The following is a 24410-nucleotide window of genomic DNA, read 5'->3' on the forward strand; positions in this document are numbered from 1 at the left end:
ATTTTGATTTCTGAGGCTTCTTTTAAAAAAAGAAAAAGAAAAGAAAAGAAAAAGAGGATGGGAAGAACTTAAAAAGTTAATTCCAGCTTATTGCAAACACATGGGATGCCTTTGTCAGGACGAGGAGGGTGAGCATATGGGAATTCTTCAAGGCTGCACTATACCATATGGCACATTATGTCTTGTGCACTGCAGTATACTTCAATATTCTCCCCCTAAATGGAGAACTAAATTTGCAATAAGGACGTCTTTGCTCTTTCAGTTCCTCAAGAAGTTGTCTTGCCTTAACTCTGATATGCATTCAGGCTTTGTGAAAGGGACTGCTATGGAACACTGCCATGCTCTAGGCACTATGCAGAGCGTAGGTGGTGTGGCATGCTTCCATTTTGGAAGTGACTTCTGTTGGACAAGGTTCACAAATCTTTGGGGGCCTGTGCGCAATTAGGAAAACTAGACAAACTGTTGCGGGCACCGCACACCCCTCACAATGAAGCACACACTGCAGCCTGTTCCATGGGCTACAGCTGAATACTGCTTTCACTTTGAAGTTCATCTGGAGGAGTGGTGAGGAGAGGACACTGTGGGTGGCAGGGAGGCCTCTGTATTCCCATGTGTGTCTGTTGATGCCATATCAGTAACACCTGCTGTAAGCCATTGGCCTGTGAAATGCAGTTTAGAGTATTACTGATTCACTCAACCGCATTGCCATGACAAGTCATGTAACTTTTTTCCATTTTCCATGAACCAGAAGGCCGCAGATGTTGTCCGGCAGAACAAATCTCTAGGCAAGCTTAATGAGACAAATGACAAGTTGTTATTGAGGACACTAAAGTGCCCCAATAAAGGTTGGATTTCTGCTCAAAATCTATTAGGGCACTTTATGTCCTTCTCTTTCATAGCCTTCGAAACCTTCCATAAAAAATGTGTTTACTGCTGTCTCAGATGATGAAGTCAGATTTTAAGGTGTTTTTAAAAAAAGTTTTCCAGAGCATTTTTCCCTCTGTATTTTTGTTTCATATTTTACTGCTTTGAATGCAAACACAGATGAAACGAAGTATGAGTCGTAACCGGAAGACTTGTCTTAAAAGATGACGCAGTTTTACCTTCCCTTAATGAAATAAGACGTTACTTTCTCAAAGATAGATGGGCTTACATTAGAACCATAAAATCAATAGGAAAGTCATGAACCCCAGTCCTCTGAATCAAGGTAACTTTCTTTATGTTGAAACATCCCAAAGATTGTAAAAAGAGCCCCGTGGGGGTCAGTCCAAAAGCCTACATAATACAGCATCTGATGCCCACAGTAGCCAATGGACAGGACAAAAGCCTTCTCTCACTGTTCGTTTATTTATTTAATAAACTTATGCCTACTTTTTCAGAAATCTTCTTTACAAAGCAGCTTACACTGTGTTTTATTTTTTAAAACGAGCATTATGATACATAAAACAAAAAATAGATGGAGAGGAAACTTTTATTCCATAAATTAATCAAATGAATAAAAAAGCAAAGCAACATTAAAACCCAGAGCCGCACAAAATCATTTCCTCCAGATATGTTACCCACTAAAAGCCACTGAAAGGAGCTGGGTCTTCCATGCCCTCTTAAACGTTGCAAGAGATGAGGCCTGTCACACTCTGAAAGGGACAGAATTCCACAAGAGAGGTGCCACAGCGGAGAAGACTTTATTACAGGTGGTCAGCATTCTTAACAGGTGGACACCTAAGCCAAGCTTCTGATGTTGATCTTGTGGAATGGGCAGGTTGACATGACTGCACACCATTCTTCAAGTAGCTTGGGCCAAAAACATCTAGGGCAGGGTGGTGTCCATATTTGGTAGACTATCATAAAGAACTATAATTTCCAGAGTTCTCTGGGAAGAGAAATTCATTGTTAAACCACTCCAGGAACTGTGAGGGAATTAGGGTTCTTCTGAGAACTCCCAGCCTCCTTAATAAACTACAGTTCCTGGGATACTTGGAGGAAGCCACAACTGTTTAAAGTGATATGATGCTGTTTTCGATGTCTAGTGCAGATGGTGCCCATGTCTCAGCATGTAGCACCTCACAGTTAGACAAATATCAATACTGTAAAGACATATGTGAACATTTGCTGGGCCAAAATCCAATAACCCAACTGAATTGCACAGTTCTCTTTGACGTAGCAAGGTCTTCAACAGCTTGCTCAGTTTTCAAGCATAAGCCCACTTGTGTGAAATTCAAACTGAAAATTCACTCCAACACAGAAAACGTCTTTCACATAAGCACTTCCACCTCTCATCAGCAAATATCTGTAGAGAGATGACATCTAGCCCTGTGGAAGACAATGAAAGGATCTGGTTGACTTAGCTGATTGCTGGTGACTTAATCAGTGAATTGAGGCAACATATTTCAGAGATAGGGAGATGCTTGCTTCCATGCAAGAGACATGGACAATATAGGTATATTTTGCTCACTCAAAAGAGGCCAGCTGAAGAATAGATCAATATGTATTCGTAGAAGATGCTTGCCAATACAGCACTAGTTCTTCAAGGGATCCCAAGCAACCAGCTGTTGGGTGCTCTCAGAGTTGCTAATGTCAGTTTCAAATAAGCAGCCCCACCTCAGACACCCCCCTCAATATGTTAAGGAAGAAGGAAAAGCATGTTGCTAAGCAACCACAGCACCCTGTTCTACTTACTCAGCACCTTGGCGAAATGGATGAGCTTAATATGGTACATATTTTATCAAAATGCTATAGGTGGGACAATTCCCTTGGGACAGTGACTAATCAGGTGTGTCTGTGTGCTTGGAGCTTCCCTTCCTGTCCTGATAAGGCCATGGAAAATGAAGTGCAATATACACTGCCTAGCTGATTTTCAGTCATTTTGAATTTCAAGTCCCGAACCTCTTGGTTTACCTCATTATGAACTATTATTATTATTTTTTAAAGACTCATCATGCTGGTATTTTCCATGTGAAATTGGCTGCTTAGTTGGGCACACAGTTATGGGAGCAAAATTTCCCATTTCTAATTGCACTGTGCACTCCAATTATGCTTATAATAGCGCATATATATATATATATATATATATATATATATATATTCATTTGAATGTGAAGTTTTCCCTTTGTGATGAAAACAGAAGCCTTTGGAAAACTAATGTGTTTATTTATGTAGATGCCAGGATGCATTTATGGAAAGTGCTTTAACTCCAGTGATGCCAAGGCACTCTGCCCGAATGAGCCTATAGCAGTCTGCGTTCTGAAGCTGCCATCTCCCCAACAAAATATGTCTTCTAAGAACAGTGAAAATGAAATAATGTTTCACTAACCCCATGTGGAAGAGGGTGGGCAATAGCTCAAAAGAAAGATATTTTGGAATTTTATACAGTTCAAATAGTAAATGAACCTGACACTTCCCCAGAATCCCGCAGATAATGGCTCTTTAAGTACCTTCCTTACGAGGTCCTAGAGCAGCTCTTTCTCTTAATGTAATTTTCTTAAAAGCCATATTTCGAGCAGGAAAAATTATACTATTATTTCATTGTTATGACCATCAGCTTCAGGATAAGCTTTGCTGCCTCCCATAAAACTGCCTAGAATAAAGTATATTAACTCCTGGGGAAAGTGTAAATTTTCTTATAATTACAGATTGATTCTGGTGTTCTCACCTGCTCTAAGGCACTGGGAGACAGCAGGGGAAAAGGAGAGGATGGCGCAGCCAGCGGTGACTTTGCAACAGTGGAAAAGCAGGCAGCCACAACTCTCTTGGCGTTGTCGCCTTTCTCCACAAGCAAGCTGTTGAACTGAAGGTACAAAGAGATTGTTCACCCCCAATTTCTTGAGGCTCACAAAAGATGATGCATCCTATGATCTTGCCCCTAGTGTAACCGTGGAGGAAACTAAGTACAATGCTAAGCAGCAGCATAGCTCCTGGTAGTAGTAAGAGTTATGCAGTTCCACATTTGTAGTGGGACTGGTGCCAGAGTTCGTGTTGCTGGGCATCTGCTGTGGTCTGTACTGCCCATTTCCAGGGCCTCCTCTGCCCCTCATCCTCCTTGCTGTTGCTTCTTGTTCACCTGCCCTCTCCAAAAAGCAGTAAGGAGAAGGAGTAGTAGGTTTTGCATGCCTTGTCCTCTAGCTCCATGTGCTGGTGCTGAATGGGCCCAGAGTAGGAGGCAAGCAAAGAGGGCATGGCAATAGTAGGAAGGAAAAGGGGTGAACTCAGGGAGATGGCTCTTGAGAGTATTTTCCTCAAGGATCTGCAAAAAACTTGAACCAGCAATATGCTCTATCATGCATTCCCCAGATTCACACATTATGCAATCATTATGTGCTATGACAGGGGAAGGTAGCCCATCTAGGAGAAGGAAACTCTGATCCTAAACTTCTGCTATTTTGTGGCTGTACTCATTCTGCATCCAGACAGCACTTTATTCTGTTTTCCTGATGTCTCTTTACCTGAGCATTTCTGTGTTTTATGTGAAAGTCTTACACCGTGTAAAGGCCACTTCCAGAAATCTAGTGGAATCTAGTGAAAGGCCAGCATTCATTTCTGTTTTAATTATTTCCAGAAAAAAGCCCATTTGCAAACCCATTAACTTGGGAAATTGTAGAAATTTTGCATTGCAATTCCATGTGCTGAAACTCAGGACACTATTCTGGCATACAGTTATTTCCTACCATTTAATATTTAGCATGACATGTTGGTATACGGAACAAAAAGCCACTGTTGCATAATGCAACACTTGCAACCAGCTGGGATTGCATGACAGAGCCAGTTGCACGAATTGGTAGTGCCACAAGAGGATAGGCTTATTGCAATGAATTTTCATGAATACATTATAAAAAAAGCAACCTGATTCAGAAATGTGGCAAACTGAATTTAAGATTTGGAAAATGGAGATAAACCAAAATGGGCAGATCCATTCATCCCTGATGTGATCATCCTGACAACCTGTGAAAAGACCCACAACCACCCTGTAATTTGGCAGCAGCTCCACCTGGAGGTGCCAATTCATACACAATCCACACTCCCACAAGCAGCCACGTGAAAGTCTAAGAGCACCGGAACCTCAACATTTAATTCATAACCTACCTCATCAATTTAAATACTGACTTTCCCTGCAGACTTTGCTACTGTGCAGCAACTTCCTGTGCAGAAAATGAGTTTTTGCTGTTCTGTGCAAGATTAGCGAAACTTAAATCAGATATGCTTGGCCTATAATGGACTTGGAAACCTTATAAATACATTTTCATTGCAAACATTGCTGGGCTGACAAATGTCGGTTTTGCAGCAGGTTTGTAGGGAAATGAATGTATCATACAAGGAGGGCTCTGCTGCTGGTATGATCAACTCTTAAAAGCAAGCCGAGACCACCTTATCTGAGCCCTTTTATTTATTTTCTGACTGGGCTCTCCCAATCTGTGATTTTCTTTTACAGTTCTGGTTTTGTACATTATGAGTTGTAGCAAAGGTTGTGTTTTCCTGAGTACTGTATGTTGCAGGTTGATTGGACTGCAGAAAGTGCTACAGATAGAGGATGGTCTTTTCCTAAATCAAATTGCATCCAGCAAATGTATACCTCTGACTGTCAAGGAAGTGAGACAAGCCCAAAGCAGTGCATTATTGGGAAATATTGTAAACAAAAAAATGTTGCCTTTCTTCTGTGTAAATCTGTGCAAATATCTCAAAGGAAAGGCTTCTATACCGAGTGTTGTGATAAAAGGGCTCTAGTGCCTAATCTAAAGCATCTTAGTGGGCAGTTCAGTTGAATGACTGACTGAATGAATGAATAGAATTTGAAAACGTCAGCAACACCACTGGCCCAACTAGTATGTCTTTTGAACCTGGTCAGCAAGCATATTTCTAAAGAGGGGCACCAAGGCTTCACTTACTCCCATGTGACCTGAGGGCGCTTTCAGATGGTCACTATTTTCCGGTGTGATTCAGTCACCTGAAAACATTATCTCATTACTAGGCTGAACAATTAGAGTCACCTACGTAACTTTTTTTTTGTTTTGCAAAGCAGTTTGCCCTAATATGCTTTTTAGGTATGCTACTTTAGCTAATACATGAATTTTTGCACACGTTACTTGGCTGGAGAACTGCATTGCAAAATTCAGAGAAGTGTGAATTTCAAAGGATGGCTGAGTTTCAGTCTGCCTTTTGTTTTGAAAAGTGTGTATTACATATATGTGAACTGAGTTCAGTTTCTCCCCTGTCCCCTCCCCTGGACAAATAATAGTTCTTCTCATGTGCAAAGTCAGGCTGTAGTAATCTGTCAGCCTTATGACAAAAGAACCTGAAAGGAACTGATGGCATATCTAATTTTAAAGTTGATAAATGTACGAGTTGATCAGGAAGGTACCTGAATATTTGAGGAGCACTGATAAGATGCATAGGAGTCTTCTGATTACACATAGATTTCATTTAAAACCTTGTTTGTTGCTGGGACTGTTTACAAAACACAGTGGGGTGCCAAGGAACAGCTTTCCAGTCTGAACAAATAGATCAAAAAAGTCTAATAGTAAACAATATGTTGTGCGTGCGCATGCGCGTGCGCACACACACATTACTGACAATCTCAGAAGGATTACAGCAGGAAGTTTACATCACTAACCTTTTCAAACATTTATCTTGACAGTACTCTTTTGGTCAAATTTTAGAGGGGGTGAGTGGCCCTATTTTGTAGAAAGGCATTGCAGCATACTGATAAAAAATGTTATTATTGGAGGATAATGACCATTGTTGGTGCCTCTTTATAACAGCGGTATAATGTTAACAACACAGAGGATTGCTTCAGTATAAATGAGCTCTGGTAAGGTCTGTTCAAATGTTTGCTTTCCTACTACCTTCTTCTTGTTGTTATTGTTGTTTAGTCATTTAGTCGTGTCCAACTCTTCGTGACCCCATGGACCAGAGCACGCCAGGCACTCCTGTCTTCCAATGCCTCCCGCAGTTTGGTCAGACTCATATCCTCCTATCTAGCTGCTGGCATTTTTAACAATCTGTCCTGGGTTTCCTTTTTACTTTCTACAAAGTTCTTGTATTCATATACAAAGCCCTGAAAAAAAATTGGCCTAGGATATAAGGACCATCAGAGGCCTTATATCTCAGCTCAGTTCCTGAGAACATCCACAGGAGTACTGTTTGGTATCCTCCTGTGTTGCGGAGGTCCAGCTGGCCTGAAATAGAAGACAGGTATTTAGTGGTGCTACTCCCATGCTGGGGAATTCTCTTCAAGCAGCGATTCAACAGGCGTCTTCGCCTTTGACTCTCAGGTATCTCTGGAAGACCTTTCCCATTTGGTGGTTTGCATTTTCTTAATGTGAGTTAGTCATTTCTATGATTATTCAATGATGTGAGCAGAAGTGACTCAGTTGGTGGAGCAGAGCTAAAGCAATGGCCTTTCTGCAATAGTATTGCTACTGCTTCCAGAAAGGGGAGATGCAGGAATGAGGTTCAGGCTGTGTATGGTTGTACCAGCGGGAGCACCACATTGGCTCTGCTATTGTGTCCAAGAGGCCCTGAAGTCCTTGCTTCCTCTCCCTTCCACCTGATGTCTCCAGGAGATTATTGCTGAAACTCCATTCCACTAGGTTTGGTGAATGACCCTCCATTGTCTCTCATGGAACTTCCAGGCTGTCCCCCTTTTCAGTTGGGATTCAATCACATGCTGGCAAATTCAGGTTGTGAAACTCAAACTGAATTGGTGCTGCTATGTAGCAAACCCACTACCCCCACCTTGCAAGCAGACATTTTGTGATCAGAAAAGTGATGGGGAAATGCAATGGAAAGTGCAAGATAAGAATTGCTTAGTCTAACCTCTCCACAAAACAAATCAGAACAACATTGTCTAACCTCTCCACAAACTTTGTGGAAACAAATCATAATGAATGCTCAAGAAACAGCTCATCTGGAAGCAATTATCTTGTTCTGGAATCTGGAGGATTCTCCCATGTGCTGTAGGACAGTGTTTCTCAACCAGTGTGCCTCCAGATGTTTTGGGACTACAACTCCCATCATCCCTAGCTAGCAAGACCAGTGGTCAGGAATGATGGGAGTTGTAGTCCCAAAACATCTGGAGGCACACTGGTTGAGAAACACTGCTGTAGGATATACTGAGAGGTTTCTAAACCTCAGACTGAAAGATTTCTGAATCAAGCAGTAAAATATATTATTGAATAAGAGGCATTTCCATTAACAACTCTTTCGGAAACTAAAACTTAGTAGAAAAGATAAATTATTCAGTAGGTTTTAAATACTGTTTGGAATTTTTTTTGAGGTTTTTATTTATTTATTTAAAAAAACCAATCATAAAGAGACGATGCAAGTATTGGCTTCACAGCAATGCATATGCCAACTGTGTACCCATGCGGACATGAGTGAGCATTTAGAGCCACACGCCATCTCACAGTGGAAAGAAATGGAAAATTAAACCTCTAATTATTCCACTGGAAATTATAGGATTATATGCAACCACCCATAGCAGATAGCGGATAAAATGCCCAGCTTTGTTTAGTGTGCTTATAAAAGTGTGCCGGAAGAGTGAAAACTCAGGAGTTACTTTAATTGTGCATGTGTGTTTTCAAATAAGCAAGACAATTACAGGAAACCATTTCCCCCATGAGATAAATTGTCAGGTACACTTTGCGACCACAGTTCCACAAACACCTGAAAGTTCCACTGAGCGCAACAGTATTTACTTTTGAGTAGGACTAAGGTTACACTGTTAAAAGACAGTGTATCAACATGTGCTCAAGGGAAATGAGGTTCTTAAAATGATGACTAACAGTCTATGTCCTTTTAAATGTGTTTGTGAAAGGCGGGCTATTAGTTTGTTTTGTTCTTTTTCTTGTTCATATTATGTATCTTGTGGTTTTGTTCTGTATTTTTGTGCTGTGAACTGCCCTGAGATCTTTGGCTGATCTTTGTTAATTAATAACAATGATATCCAATGTATGGTTGATTTAGAAACCAGAAATATGTCGCTCTCCTTTAGTCAGGATATTTGAGCCATCTTGCTCCAGCTGATAAGCAAATGAGACTGTATAGAACAGGAAAGGTGAACTGGGGACAGTATGTATGCACGTATGACTTTGTATGTATGACTGTTTATTTTCTCAATTTTTTATATAAATGAATCCACAAAACATCTTACAAAGCTACAGGTGTGCTTTTTGTAACTATCAGCTCAGGGCTTTGTATCGGTATACTTCTAAAGACAGGACTGTTTAAACTTGTAATGCCCATGATGCCTGGGATTGTTCTCCTCTTAAGGTCTTGGGCCTCCAGAAGGGTGGAAGTGAGCTGTAGAAAGCGGAAGAAGCAGCTTCCTTAGTATGGGGATGAAGTCTTTAAAGGAACAGACAGGAACCAAAAAGAAGGGGTGGAACAGGGTGAGAATGAGGAGGAGCAGAGCATAATTAGGGCCCGAGCGGTAGGTCCATCTTAGTTGGTCACAGGCTGTGCCTTTTACTTGATGTATAGAAAGATTAACAAGCTGAGTTGTGCATATTGATCCACTGTGAAAAGCACAGGTGCAAGCTGTCTGTTTTTCTGATCAGTTGGCAAGCGTAGTTGGTTGGCTGTTGTATGGCCCAGTGTTTGGGATTCCCCATGGCATCTGCAACCCTTGCTCTGCTCTGACATCATTGCCAGTATGTGTGGGTACCCTGTGTTGTTGCAAGGACGCTGTTACCACGATGGCAGACAATGCTGGCAGACAGCAAGTTGGCTATCCCTGCAATGGCCATGGAGTACAATTAGGCTCAGTCCCCTGAAGATCAGGACCTAATAATGTGAGCTACTGAATCATCTGGGTCAGGTTTTAAGTCCAATTATACAAACATAACTGAAGAGTGAATTGCAAAGGAGTGTAGTTCATCAAGCATTTTCTGCATTCCAGAGCCTTAAGAGATGCCAGCAGTGAATTATTCTCCTGTTGAAATAAACAGAATAAGATAAACCCAACTGACCTTTAATACTTTTGCTGCTCACAGTTTCCCCAGTGGAAATCATTCCCAAGTGAAGCTGGACTAGATCAAGCAAGTGACCTAAGCTTACCATTAGGCAGAGTGAGGAAGCAACATTAGAAAACAGGTACTGGGGGTGCCCCCTAAATTGTTCCACCATTACCATACTTCTGAGCTGGTATCCCAGTAGCGATAACAGCATTTGCTTACTGTTCTTCTGGGCTGCCCTGCCCCGACTCCCAGCATATGATGCACAGCACTGTTGTGAAAGGCCTCAATGAAGCAAACAGGCAGAGAAGCAGCCACTCTGTGCACGCTTGCTTGATTCCCACTGCCATTGCAGGGGGAAACAGAGGGCAGAGAGGTGCCAAGGGAGTGAGAAGTGGTGAGGCCTCTTGGCTGGAGTGGAAGATAGCGAGGAGGGTGGGTGCAGAAAAGGTGTGGTGTACCATAAAAACAAAAAATGTACATTAGTTGCTCTGCCTGCTTTTGCCTCTGGCCCTACCCACTCCTGGCATGTGGCTCTTAGAAGGCTGCCCAGCAGGGAATGTGGCCCTGAGGCTGAAAAGTGTTCCCCATGCCTTCTTTACTCACTGCTCTAACATCCTCCAATCACTTCCTCCCAAAGCAACTTTTTAAGCACAAAAAGAGTCCACTCTTACTGTGTTGTGTAACTTTTTTGAGTGTGTTTGGGTTCAGTCCTCCCCTTCTTTAATGTAATCCTTGAATACCAGGGATGGCTGCTATATGGGTGACCCCAGGCAGTTAGGGATGGTAGGATCTGTAGCTGAACAAAATTTGCAGGGCCATAAGTTAGCCACCTCCACCTTACCAACAGTAGATATGCACCCATTCTACTCTAGTTAGGTTGATGCCTGCTTGATTTATGCAGAGAGCCCTTCTTCTCAAAATACAATTCACAAGACACCTTTTGTTACTCACTAAAAGATAAAACCTGTTCCATTGTACTGAGAGTTTGCTTTAATGTTTTATTCCTAGACTCTTCTTTTTCTACAATGACTGTGAATGCTAAAAATACCCCGTCTAGACATTGATACTATCCCTTGCAAGCACCATAAACCCTGGTGTGAAGAGCTGGAAAAATAAGTTTTGTCTCATTGAATTCGCCCTGGCCCTCCCCAATGTGCTGTACAACTTTTGCATGTATTATGTTTTCAAAGTTGTGCAAATGCCTTAGAAACTGTTTTAATAATAAACTGATAACAAAAGCTGCATGCACACCAGACAATTAAAGCATCTCCACAAAAGAATCCTGGGAATTATAGTTTACTCCTCACAGAGCTACAGATCCCAGCACCTTTGACAAACTACAGTTCTTATGATTCTTTGGGAGGGGTGTGTGTGATTTAATTGTACAGTGTGTGTAGAGTCAAAATCTCTGAATTACTTCAATAATGTAAGGATATAGAGGTAGGTAGCAACTTGATCAAACGGAAAGTACTGTATTGTTGTTAAATGAATGACACCTGCTTAGATTTCAGAAGTGTGCCCCCCCTTTTAATAAAACACACACACACACACACACAAAACAGATGTGGGGGAAGAAAGATTAAAACTAACTTCAGGAACAGCTATGTTTGTTTACTATACCAGATGCTGATCTTATGTTGTTTATAATCTGGCACCTCTGAGAGAACTCATTGATTGTAATAAACCTGCTGTAGAGAAAGTGGTTACTAGGCTAAAACAAAATACAATGGCTGTTGCCCAATGAATCTACTATGGTACGTAGTGAGTCACTGGTGTCATATTTTGCTCCAGTCCTTCAGAAGCTTTTGTTGTGATAGGTCCTTATAGCCCATGCCAAGCCCACCTTAATAAAGTAGCAATATAGATTTGAGGCTAGTATTAAAGAGTCTCGTTTAAGTGCAGCATCTAACCCATCGTTTAAGCACAGCATCTGCCAAGGCAAATTCCTTCCAAAATATAACAGGTTTTGCCTGCATTGTAAAGATAGAGAGGGATGTGTATAGGCAAGCTGGAGGTACTTACAAAAGAGCCTCTTTAGTATCCCAGGGCAGGTGTATGAAAGGAGGTCTTTCTTCAAGTACAGTGGTACCTCAGGTTAAGTACTTAATTGGTTCCGGAAGTCCGTACTTAACCTGAAGCGAACTTTCCCATTGAAAGTAATGGAAAGTGGATTAATCTGTTCCAGACGATGAAAAACACCCCCTAAAACAGCAATTTAACACAAATTTTACTGTCTAACAAGACCATTGATCCATGAAATGAAGGCAATAATCAATGTACTGTACTATAATATAAATAAGACAGTACTGCAGATGAAAAAAATTAACATTTACAGTGGTACCTTGGGTTAAATACTTAATTGGTTCCAGGGTGCCATCCGCACCGCAAAAAGTACTTAACCCGAGTGGATAGCGCGCATGCGCGAAGTGCCGATAGAGCACTTCTGCGCATGCGCAAAGCACTCAGATTGCTTCTGCGCATGTCATAGCTGCAAAGTTATCCCTTTTTTAAAAGGGATTTTCCCTTATGCTGAATAGGCTTCCTCACGAGAAAAGGGAAAACTTGGCAGCTATGGCGCATGTGCGTGTGTCAGAACCCGGAAGTAAACACTTAACCTGAAAGTACTCAACCTGAAGCGTACTTAACCCGAGGTATGACTGTACACAGGACCTAGTATGTGTAAAGAGCTTTGAGAATTCAGGTTAGCACTTGGAATTCTGACCAGAAAGCAACAGGTAACCTCTACAACTCTTCAAGGACATATGTAATGTGGTCCTTACAATCCTACCCTGACTGCTGAATCCTGGGTCAGTTGTACTTTTTGACCAGTCTTCAAAGGCAGTCCTATGTAGAGGCTATTAGAATAACCTAGAAGTTACCAAGACATGAATCAATGAAACAAAGTCTCAATTGCCAGTTGCCCAGCTGGATTACTTAGCCCAGTGCATTTGCTGACCGGCCTGTACTTGTCGTTTGCAGTCTATGGAAGCTGGACCCTCAGGGAAACTGCACTATACATTGTTTCCCTCCCTTAACTGGCAATTCACAAACAGTGCTTAAGCCTGAGTTGTTACTTCCGACATTTTTATAATGTTTGTTATAATAGGATGTATGCATCCAGTTCTCCCTGGGTAGGCTGAAGTCGCAATTTAACTGTCTTCAGTGTGGAGACCTTTCCATGACCTGTCCTGCTTCTCAGATTAAAACAAAAAACAAAAACTCCCCCGCAACAATTTGCAACCACTGAGAGTTAGAAATTTTGGTTAAATTGTGGAAACTTTAAGGGAAAATTCTCACATGCTCCATTCTGGGTGTGCAGAAGTACTCTGCATGAGTCTTTCTGGTTTCTAACCTATATGGGGTTAGAAGACCTGTAAAAGACCTGATTCTGACAAGAGCTAGATCTGACAACAGCTAGATCACCCTTGAACCTGCAAGTAAGTGGTAAAGTCCACTGGAATCTCAGTCTATATGTTTGCAATATCAAGTTGCTTGTGGGCCTTCACTTTTATGAAGTTTGAGAATCTCTAATCAAGTTTAATCTGTTCTTAGTCTGTCAACATAACTCTCATTTACTTGCAAGGATGCAACTTCTGTTTGATCATATATGCATAGAGCTGTAGGGTTTTCGCTGTGTGTATATTTTAAATGCTTGGTTGTATAGCTCACGACAGCACCAGCTTATAAAATGTACAGATTGTAGACCAAGAAGAAGAAATTTTCATTAACTGCTTATGCATGTGGAATCAAAGCAAGCGAACATATTCCTTTCTCCTGAACAGGGGCAGGCTGCAATAATTTGCAGGAAATTAAAGCCATTTTTCCTTGCTTTGTATGCTTCATATAATGGTGTGCCAAGTTTGAGCCTGAAACAGATTTTAATGGGTACATTGCAAAACTTTGAAAAAGGTTATAATGAAGACGCAGGCAAACACTGAACCATCTCTGTGTAGCCCACTTAGATATGACATATGAATCTTTTTGTTTCGCATACAAGGATAGAACGGCTCAATCATCCATGCTGCCTAGCTACACTAGCCTTGCTGCCTCTGGCTACACTAGCCTTGCACAGAGTGAAGTAGGAAAGAGGCCACATTCTACAGCCATATCCCGACCCCCTCCTAACGTAGGACATCACAGAGAGGAGAGAGAATTTGACATCCATTATGCAAGCTAGCCTCTTGAAACAGCCTTTCTTGCTCGAATCAGTTAAATGTCAATGTAAAACCTATATTGGTCTGAATGAGAAATGCCTCTTTTCTCTGCTTTCTATTCTGCATGGGCCATGATCAGGCATTCATATAGTGCAGGAGAGGCTCAAAATCAATTTCAGCCTCATGGGTGGAAAATGCTTTCTGACTCCCCTATCCTGCCTTGCAATGATCATTACAGGAAAAATAGGGATGGAGGATTCAGTTCAATGCGTCCTCCTTTTTCTAGATCACTCTTGCCTGTCACACCCTCTGTGGTAGTGCATATGCTTTTTACAGTGGCAGATATATAATTTCACACATGTACAGATTGGGGAGATCAAGGACAGGGATTTGCAAACCTGTCAATTTCAGTTGTCTCAGTTTTCTAATTCCAAGTTCAGTTTTCTACATTTCTGCCGCATTTTCTTTTAAAAACATAGTCTTGAAAACAGTGTGATTTTCTCCTAATAAACACACATTTTGCATTCAGAGAGGATGGGCAAAAACTTGCACTTGGTCTCCAAAGGTGGCCAGCATATCCCTGCAGCACTGCACTTACAGTGGTGGTTTTGTGGGTACAGAGAAGAGCTAAAGTGGCTGGAGACTAGAAAGGATCCACCACAATGGGATGCTTAAATAATGGAGTGCTTTGCAGCTTTCTTAACATTCACAAAGTGGGGAAATCTAGTGAGGAGAAAATTACCCAGTCTGCTTAGCAACAGTTGATGTGAGCCCAAACTGCTGAACCTAACTTTAAGCCTCTGCCCCTCCAAATGTTGCTGAACCATAACTATCATCATTCCTGTCCCTTGTCTATCTTGGCTGAGACTGATAGGAGTTGGAGTCTCACTATCTGGTGGCCTACTGACTTCCTACTTCTGTTATAACACAATTATATGATCCTCCTTTGCACTGGGGCACTGTATACATTCACCCCAGACATCACCCCTCAATTATTTATGAATCATTTCCCCCTTCTTCATATGCCACTGAAGTTAAAAATATGATCCCCCCTGTCATCAGTTAAGAAGATTTCTTTATAAAGGGAATATACTAAAATGATACCACCGATCATGAATTTATCTTCATGAGATAGGGATGGCTTCATCCTTCATAAGTGTCATTGTGAAGCAAAGTTGAATAATGAAGCCACCTTTATCAAGAATAGATGGATTCAATTTCCTCTGCACCAGAATGTCATACTTGAAGCACATCTACTTCTTAAAACTCGCCTGTGGGTTTTTGCCCTCTCTTGCTCTGATGCAGTTTCTCCACTTTTCCCTCCACCATCCCTGCTTATTTTATTTTTGGTTCCTGCCACATAAAGCAAGTCTCAAAGGTCAGTTGTTCTCTGTCTTTCTTCATGTTCATCATTACATTTGTACATCACCTTTCCTTTGAGGAGCTCAAGGTGGTGTGTATTTCATCCTCATTTGGTCTTCATTTCATCCTCACAACAACCCTGTGGGGTAGGTTAAACTGAGCAATAGTGTCTGGCCCAAGGTCACCCAATGAGCCCCATGGCTCAGTTGGGATTAGAACTCTGATTTCACAGATCCCAGTCCAACACTCTAACCCCTACACCATCTTGGACCAAAGGGAGAATCATGCCACATGGCTTTTCTATGCAAACTGAAATATAGTTTGAAATGGCAATTGGGAGTGGCAGTTATACACCTGTGAATATGTTTATAACGATATTCTAGCATGTGTGCATGCTAAAAAAAAGTTGGAATGAACTAAGGCAAAAAGCATTCTTAGCAATAGTCCATGTGGGGATTGGGTTCAAAAGAGTACACAGGAGAAACACCACTTGATAGTTTGTTTTCAGCCATTTCCTCTGATGTCCCTAGGGCTGCCGCTATATGGAGAATCTCTGTGCCTTCTGGCTGCTGCCAGAAATGTGGGCTGGAGGCATTGAGAGTGGGGACTGCCATGCGACACTGGTCCTTTTCATGGGTTTTGGCAGCATTCCAGGGAATGTCTCATGTGTGGCCTGGTCTTGTGTTATTCATTTCCATGTTCAGGTGTAGCCAGTGCTTTCTCTCTCTAGAAAAATAGGTGCCAGTACTCACCATGAAGTTGTTGTAAGTGCCACACTTTTTAACAACAACAAAACAGGTGCCGGTACTGCATACCCTTTAGTACCCCTGGAAAAAAGCACTGGGTGTAATCCAAAACTGAAGGATCTGTAATATGGTGCAGGTGGATGAAGAGAGCAAACAGACCATTTTTTAATGAAATAAATTGGCTAGAAATAAAAGTATGGAATTAGGATTGGGAGAGTCTTTCATGGGGAGACTGTGGCAAGACTTTGCTCAAACTGCTCCAGATTCTAGTGCTCTGGACAACAGGACTTTGAGGATGCAGTTGCAGGAAATGAGTACTTAGGAAAGCACTGTAGCAATTGTTCCTGCTTCTCAACTCTTCTGTTTATTTTGAAGTACCTAAGATCTGAAAATGGAAATGCAGAAATAGTGATGAGAGGTGAATCCTTTGTACCAGTAATATATTTCTTTTTGTACCAATAGATGGAGCTCTTCCTTTTCATCTATGTTTTATCCCACCCAGTACAGCCACCTTTCTCTGGCTATGTTCCCCACAAGATATAACCTTCATCTAAACACCAGTCAACAGACATAATTATATGAAAGTTGCAGAGGCAGTCTTTGCCACACTACCTCTGTACATATTCATGTAGAAATGCCACTTAGCTTATTACACATGTATGGTAGCCTGCTGAAAATATGAGGGTGTTTTCTTGCAATCTGTCTCTCAATCCAAGAGAGCCTTAATATAATACCTTGCTGAATTCTCTGCAATATTCATGCCTTTTGCTCATCAACACAACAGTTGTACTGTCACAGCATATGGAGGTGGATCAATCACATTCTGCACTTTCAGCATTCGCTTTAAGAGAAGGAAACACACAGAGACTCAATTTTCAACCCAATTATGTACTAGGAAGGAAATTCTGTGGGAATGACCTTCCAGGTTTTAAACTCCTTAGAGAAACAAGGAAACATTTTCACATTATATTTACCTAATTGAGGAGATTCAGGCTATTAGATGAGATATAAAATAAATTAAATTCCATGGCAGGTGAACACCCTAAGGGTTCTTTGGTGCATTACACTATATTAATATTCTCCAAGACCGCTGCGTAAGCTTAGGAGAGCTAACTTCAAAATGAGCTGTATAGGCCACCTGCAGCAATTCCCCCCTCTTCTCTCGCTTCCCTAGTCAAGCTACAACGCTAGATAATTTTGCTCCAATTATTGATTAAATAATTGGCTTGGAATATGTCGGGTTTTAAAGAAATCTCATTCTCAGAACACAAAAGCAAGCTATGCAAGCATATGATAGAATGTCCTAACCTTGCAATTCTAGTTCCCATTAATGCACACATTGAAAAAGGTAAATACATTTTTACATATCCCTCTAAAGGCGGAGAAAGAGCAAAATATCTTATACTGGGAAAGGGATATTAATTCACAGGTCTTCTTAGAACCTGGTCAGAAGAAAGATAAAAGGTTTTAATGAGCAGCAAGGTTTTTTCCCCTGGATGTGTGTGCGCATCCATATGCATTTGCTGATAGGACTTTAAAACTGAGGGATTTCGTAATGCTCTTCCAAAAGGATGACTGGTGAAATGGAGCGCTCACTGAGATGATAAGGGACTAGTAGTTGGTGTTCCTTATTACTGCACTTTTGGTTAGTGGGGAACTTTTAATTAGGCTCTAGAATTTTAAAACTTGCAAGGTTATCAAGAAGAAATAATCCCAGTCACTAGACAGCGTCTTTAGTGGGGAATAGAAGGCGCATTTCTACTTGGAAGAAAGCAAAGCATTTCTTTACAATCCAGTTCTTCTTTCATGCCAAAGCTTGGCAAAGAGATCAAGTAGAATTATTCTCAGATGTCAGAATTTTGGCTGTTTTCAAAAGATCTTAATGATATTTTGGGAGCAGGTCAGTAAGTCCCCCCCCCTACATGCCTATTTCTTTCCATCCCCCCATCCCTTGATATTTCCAGTTTCCATAGTTTAATCATTATGACTTAAAAGCCTGTGCCTCCTTTCCAATTATAGCATAATATAGGTATAATCTTTGCATAGTTTCAATAGATGCCCTACTTTCTGACTGTTTCTTTCTTTATAGTTACAGAGGCAGGCTGTGATTTCACCGTTGTTTAAGAGTTCATCTGCTTTATGCTCCAATCAATATATTTTCCTTTCTTCTCTGCTATATGATGAAATCAAGTTTCAAAAGGAGCAATGAGAAATGGGGTTGGCAAGTGCCACTGAGGTTATGGATTTCATCTTAATTCTTATTGCAAGTGCCTCTTCCGTGGTAGCGCTTACATTGTTCGTGCCAATTTACATTTAATGCTACAATGGAATGCAATAGTTTTACATCTTACTTTAAACTGCTAAAAATTTCAATATAAGACTGCTAAGAAATATATCTTTCCTGGGCTGCCACATCCCATGTTCATTTTATTTTTTCACATTGCATTTTTATAGGTAAAACACATTACAGGCATACTTTAAAACAGGGGTAGGGAGACTTTGGGCTTGACGGCTCTATTTTATTTTTTTGGGTAGAACCCCAGGACCTGTCAGCTAGAGCCAGGTACAAAAGGCATGAGGTTAGAATCAACCTCTGAGCACATTCTGAGTCCAGGAATTGATTTTCAGTACAGTACTGTGAGCACACAGTCCTTGCACACAAGTGTGCACTCCTGGCTAGCTGACTTATTTTAGCAGCATAGCCTAGGTAGAAGAGAAAAGTCATTTTGTTGTTGGTGTTGTTCAGCAACCTATATCTGCAAACATGCAATTGATTTAGAATTGGAACGCCTTGTTGATCTACTGCAAATCACCCAGAGCTCCACCAGTAGATCCCTATCTGCCTTCTGCCTTAAATCATTTAACATGTGAATCAGATCTGGTCTGTGGCCTTGGGCTGTTTAACATCACTCGGGCTAAGTCTGAAATTACCTCCAAGGTCAGAATGAAGGTGCTGATCCACCCTGCAGCTTCTTCTGTGGCACATCTGAGCTGGCTGCACATGAAACACATTATTTGCCAGAGTAAACACCAATCCAAGTGCTCCTGCTTTAAGAAGAGCCAGTATCTCTATTGGAGAGCTGGTGCTTTGCCTGGTTCAATCTCTAGCATCTCCAGTTAAATAAAAGGATCAGGAAGCTGGTGGTGTAAAAGATGTCTGCCTGAGAGGTGCTATCAGCAGAGCAGACAACAATGGGCCAATAGTCTGAGACATATCCAGAAGAAGAAGAAGAAGAAGAAGAAGAAGAAGAAGAAGAAGAAGAAGAAGAGTTTGGATTTGATATCCCGCTTTATCACTACCCGAAGGAGTCTCAAAGTGGCTAACAATCTCCTTTTCCCTTCCTCCCCCACAACAGACACCCTGTGAGGTGGGTGGGGCTGAGAGACTTCAGAGAAGTGTGACTAGCTCAAGGTTACCAAGCAGCTGCATGTGGAGGAGCGGAGACGTGAACCCGGTTCCCCAGATTACGAGGCTACCGCTCATTAACCACTACACCACACTGGCTCTCTATGAACAGAACTCGTTAATTTACAGCCTCCTGAAAGAAGCATTGCATGGAATGGTGGGCAGGGAATCCATATTGCCCACTGGTCACCCTTTGTAGGAACTTTGGAAGCTGCCTTATACAATCAGACCATTGCAGTGGCTCTTCAGGGTTTCGAGCAGGGAGTCTTTCTAACCATGCCTGGAGATTACAGGGATTGAAGCCTGGACCTTCAGCTTCCACAGCAGATACTATACTGCTGAGCTATAGCCCTTCTGTTTTAAGCCTGGTGTGGAGAACACATTTAGACTGATCCTACTTCTGTGAATGCTGGATGTTATTTGTATATACTGGGTAATTTGTGTTGGCTGATTAGATTTTAACTTGCACAGTTATTATAACTTTCACAGTGTTCTATGTATAGCTGTTCCATTTTTGCGGTAGGCTTTAGGACTTGCAGAGCTCAGTTGTTTACTTGCATTAAGCTAAGATACCTGCTTTATCATACCGAAGCTCCCATCTGGGGAGACATCTGGCAACCTTGAGATGAAAGGGCGCAAAATAAAATTTAAAAAAGAAGGAAGTTTCCGCGACCTCAGTGAAACACGTTCCTGACTCCTCAAGGGCCTGGGAGCATCAAATTGAAAACCTTGATACATTGCAATGTCTTTAAAGCACTCTTCCCCCCTCCCCCACTTACACCTTGGCCATACTGTAAAGCTAGAGAGAGAAAATGTAATAAATGACCAAAATCGAGTGTAGTGACATTGTATGGCGAATAAATTGAAGCATTTAGTCATAAGACTAGTAACAGAAGGAGAAGGAAATTAAGAAGCATAGGCAAGGGAGACAGAGTATCTAGCAGAACAAATGGATGCCATCATTTCTGAATGTGTCATTTTGAATTGAAGTAAACAATTGCTATCGGGATGCATGCTTGGACCTAGAAAGTCCCCCCCCCTTTCATTTAAACATTACAAGAAATCTAAGTGAGTTGTAAACATTTGGGAACATAACATCTATCTATCTATCTACTTTTTAAAAAAATCCTCACTGATACTGCAGTACTAAAATTAGCATTACTACTGTATATTCCTGTGTATAAGACTACTTTTTAACCCAGGAAAATCTTCTCAAAAGTCGGGGGCCGTCTTATACGCCGGGTCGTATTTTTTATATGGCGAGTATATCCCAAACTATATATTTTAACTGGAAAAGTTGGGGGTCGTCTTATACTCCCAGTCGTCTTATACGCCGGAATATACGGGTTTCTCCAACCAGCTTCTGAAAGTATAACCACAGACATCTAAGTGTCACACAGAACCCCCAGCCCCCAGCCCTGGAGCAGCAGAGCAACACACCACTGTACCCCAAGTCCCAATGCTTGTGCTGGCCAGCGTGGAAAGGGCATTTTTATGCAATGTCATCTCTAGGCTGGGGCATCTAAGGGGACTTCAGATCCCATGGATGCAAAGACTCTGGTGCCACACCTGTTGTGGATGTTTCTCCCAGCTATGACCACCAGCAGAAAAACCAGCAGTAATAGCTTCCCATCCACCATGGCGATGCTAAGGGGCTCCACTGTGGAAGACCCTGCCCCATCAACCACTCTCCTCTTCACTCACAGAGACCAGTAGAGAGGCATCTGCACACCATCTTAAACCCTGCTCCTTCTCAGGCATCAACATCAGGGAGTTAGACATGTGCCCTCAGTGTGCTTTCCTAATAGCTTGGAGCAAGTGCAGGTCAAATTCATGTGGGATAAATCATGCTTGGATAGAGTTTACCCAGATCAGAACTGGGAGTCTGATCTGCTCTGACAGGGAAGCAGAGAATAAGTCTTCTAAAACGGTACCTGGCATCATAGGTCAGGATGCCACATTAATATCATGGGTTGGAAGGAAGACATAGGAACACAGGAAACTGCCTTACACTGAATCAGACCTTTGGTCCATCTAGTTCAGCATTGTCTACCCTGACTGCTGGTGGTTCTTCAGGGTTTCAGACAGGGTTCCTGTTCCTACCTGGAGATGCTGAACCTAGGACATTCTGCCTGCAAAAAAGATGTTCTACCAACTGAGCTATAGCCTATTTTTATTTTTGGACCCCAGAACTGGTGTGGTAGACCAGAGGATGTCATGTGGAGTTGGTATAAGTATCATAACAGGGAGCAAAAATCACAGCTCATTCTGATAATACAGTGGTACCTCGGGTTGCGAACGCAATCCGTTCCGCGGAGGCATTCGCTTGCCGAAGGCACGCTTCTGCGTGTGTGTGAAGCACCATTAGAGCGCTTCTGTGCATGCGCGCTCTGCACAGATTGCTTCTGCATATCCGAGCCCCGCGGAACCTGGATGTAAACACTTCCGGGTCCGCGCCATTCGTAAACGGAGGCGTTCATAAACGGAGGTAGGCGTAAACCGAGGTTCCACTGTACTTAGAATGTAATGTCTACACACAACTCAGAGATGGCATTGAGGCAATCCAATATAATACATGAGATTGTGTTCCAGAAGAAGACACATTTGGTATTACTTGCAGGATACAGGGATGATGGGAAGTTGATTTGGCTCCCCTTTGACATTTCAACATCATCTGATGACAATTAGGAGCAAAAAGGCACTGACTAGAAAACACTTGTTTTCTTGCAATTGAGTATGGACACAGCTTTGGGTGTAGATATAAAAATCTTCGCCCATAAAACCAGTTCAGGCTTTAAAACTTTAAAACTAGTGAGCGAATGTATTAAGTTCATTGATTAAAAGTTTGGGATCCTGGTCTACATCCCCTGGTATCTAAGCACAGTTTAGGCGATGCTACCCTTATAAGATGGGCTTGATAGATAAGGTGTCTGCTAAGTTGATTGGCTATATATCATGTGCTAACCTTTAATCTTTAAGATGACATTTTGTACCTCTGAAGCTTTAACTCAGGCAAGGTGGGAAAATGTGCTTCTTGATTTATTCAGTTTTAACTTGCTACTCTTACAGTATTTATAGACAACTTAAATGTCCTGGTTGTGATCTTCAATCATTTTAAACTGGCACCAATCCAGAAAATGTTACTAGGTCTTACGGCAACCAATGGGACAAGTTAGTTGCAACTAATTTAAAGCCCAAGAATTTTGACAGGATTTAGGTACGCCCACCTTTCTTTATATCTGAGTATCTATATCTTACTCATCACTGGGTAACTAGGACTTTAACCAGGATCCAATAGTTCTGTTATCCCCACTAAGAGAAATAATTGGTGGGAGGTAAATGTTTGAGTAGTGAGTTAGTTATATGATTGGTTAATCAAGTATCTAAATAAATGTCTTTTAAAATGTTTTAACTGAATCACATTTTTGAAGACTATGGGCTGGACATATTTTATTTTCCTTTATGGAAGGAAAAGTTCTACGTTAGCTTTCCTGTACAGTATAGGAAATTTAACCTGTATATTTATATTTAACAAGGGCTGGAATACTGTTATACATGCTGCCTCATGTTATTGCTTTATGGCGGGGGTGGGGAAACAGGCCCATGCAGAACTCACCTGAGGCCCAGGGTGGGAATCTTGTTAGAATAAATTATAAATGCAAACAAAAAAGCAGCCAGTCTATGGCAGGGCCCCCCAAGGCCCGGGGAAAGTATACCCGGCTTTCTGCCCCCCTCTTCATGGGCCTGGTGGGGAAGGGACAGGAAAGATCTACAAACTGGGAGAGGCTGACCATAAGTCATGAAGAAGGGATGTTCCCATTCTATTGCGGAGTGAAGACATTTTCCCCAGGGAAGTTCTTTGAAGCATCATAATAAGGAACAGATGAGAGGGGAGAGGCATACAACTATGGACAAAGTATGAGCACATGTTAGAAACCTCAAGCTTGAAACTCATGTCAGAAGGAATGGTGAATCTTCCCAAGCTCTTAAAGTATGAGGATTCCATCTCATAATGAGGTGCAGAACAATCCTGGCTACATGGCTATAGCTTCTGCAGTTGTCTAGCTTTCCATCTGCTTTCTGTGTTTTCCTACCTATGTAGAGCCTACCTAGACCAGGGGTCAGCAACCTTTTTCATCCGTGGTCCGGTCCACCGTCCCTCAGACCATGTGGTGGGCCGGACTATATTTTGGAGGGGAAAAAAAATGAATGAATTCCTATGCCCCACAAATAATGCAGAGATACATTTTAAATAAAAGGACACATTCTACTAATGTAAAAACACACTAGCTCCTGGACCATCCGCAGGCCGGACTGAGAAGGCGATCTGGCCCACGGGCCTTAGGTTGCCTACCCCTGACCTAGACGCTTTCTGCACGGTAAAACCCATTTCTGTACACTCAGTTGCTTTTCTAGAGTGCAGACATTATTGGTAAAGTGGTTGGAGTGGTTTCACATTTCCGTAATGGTTGGTTGTTTCTGCACGGAGGAGTGCTTCCGATATTATTACACATTGAGGTAAGTTGTGCTAGAAAGATTAACGGAGAGGAGAAAGAGTTACAGCTATGGACAAAGTGTGAGAGTGCTAAATGACAGAACTAGAAGCTTGAAATGAGTGCTGGCGGAGATGGGGAATCGTTCATGTGCTTAAAAAGAGCTGTGTCATAATCATGACATTGGGAGAGACAGTGATATGACTATCAGGCTTAAAGCAAATTTTTTGCTGGAGCAAATTTGTCCTATTTAGAATGCAGAAGGCCATTAGTGGAAGTAGTTGGCATATATCACTATGGAA

The 24410-nt window shown here is 41.8% G+C and overlaps 1 long non-coding RNA gene across 2 annotated transcripts in view; it reads left to right on the forward strand.

The window, feature by feature from the left end:
* The first annotated feature begins 3633 nt into the window (after nucleotides 1–3633).
* Nucleotides 3634–24410, forward strand: part of LOC132591889 (uncharacterized) — a 262553-nt gene continuing 241776 nt past the window's right edge. For both annotated transcript variants that reach the window (XR_009557329.1, XR_009557328.1), the window contains exon 1: nucleotides 3634–3790. This is a non-coding gene — a long non-coding RNA (uncharacterized LOC132591889). The remainder of the gene's footprint in view (nucleotides 3791–24410) is intronic.

Source organism: Zootoca vivipara, chromosome 3 (assembly GCF_963506605.1).
Source record: "Zootoca vivipara chromosome 3, rZooViv1.1, whole genome shotgun sequence".
NCBI lineage: Eukaryota > Metazoa > Chordata > Lepidosauria > Squamata > Lacertidae > Zootoca > Zootoca vivipara.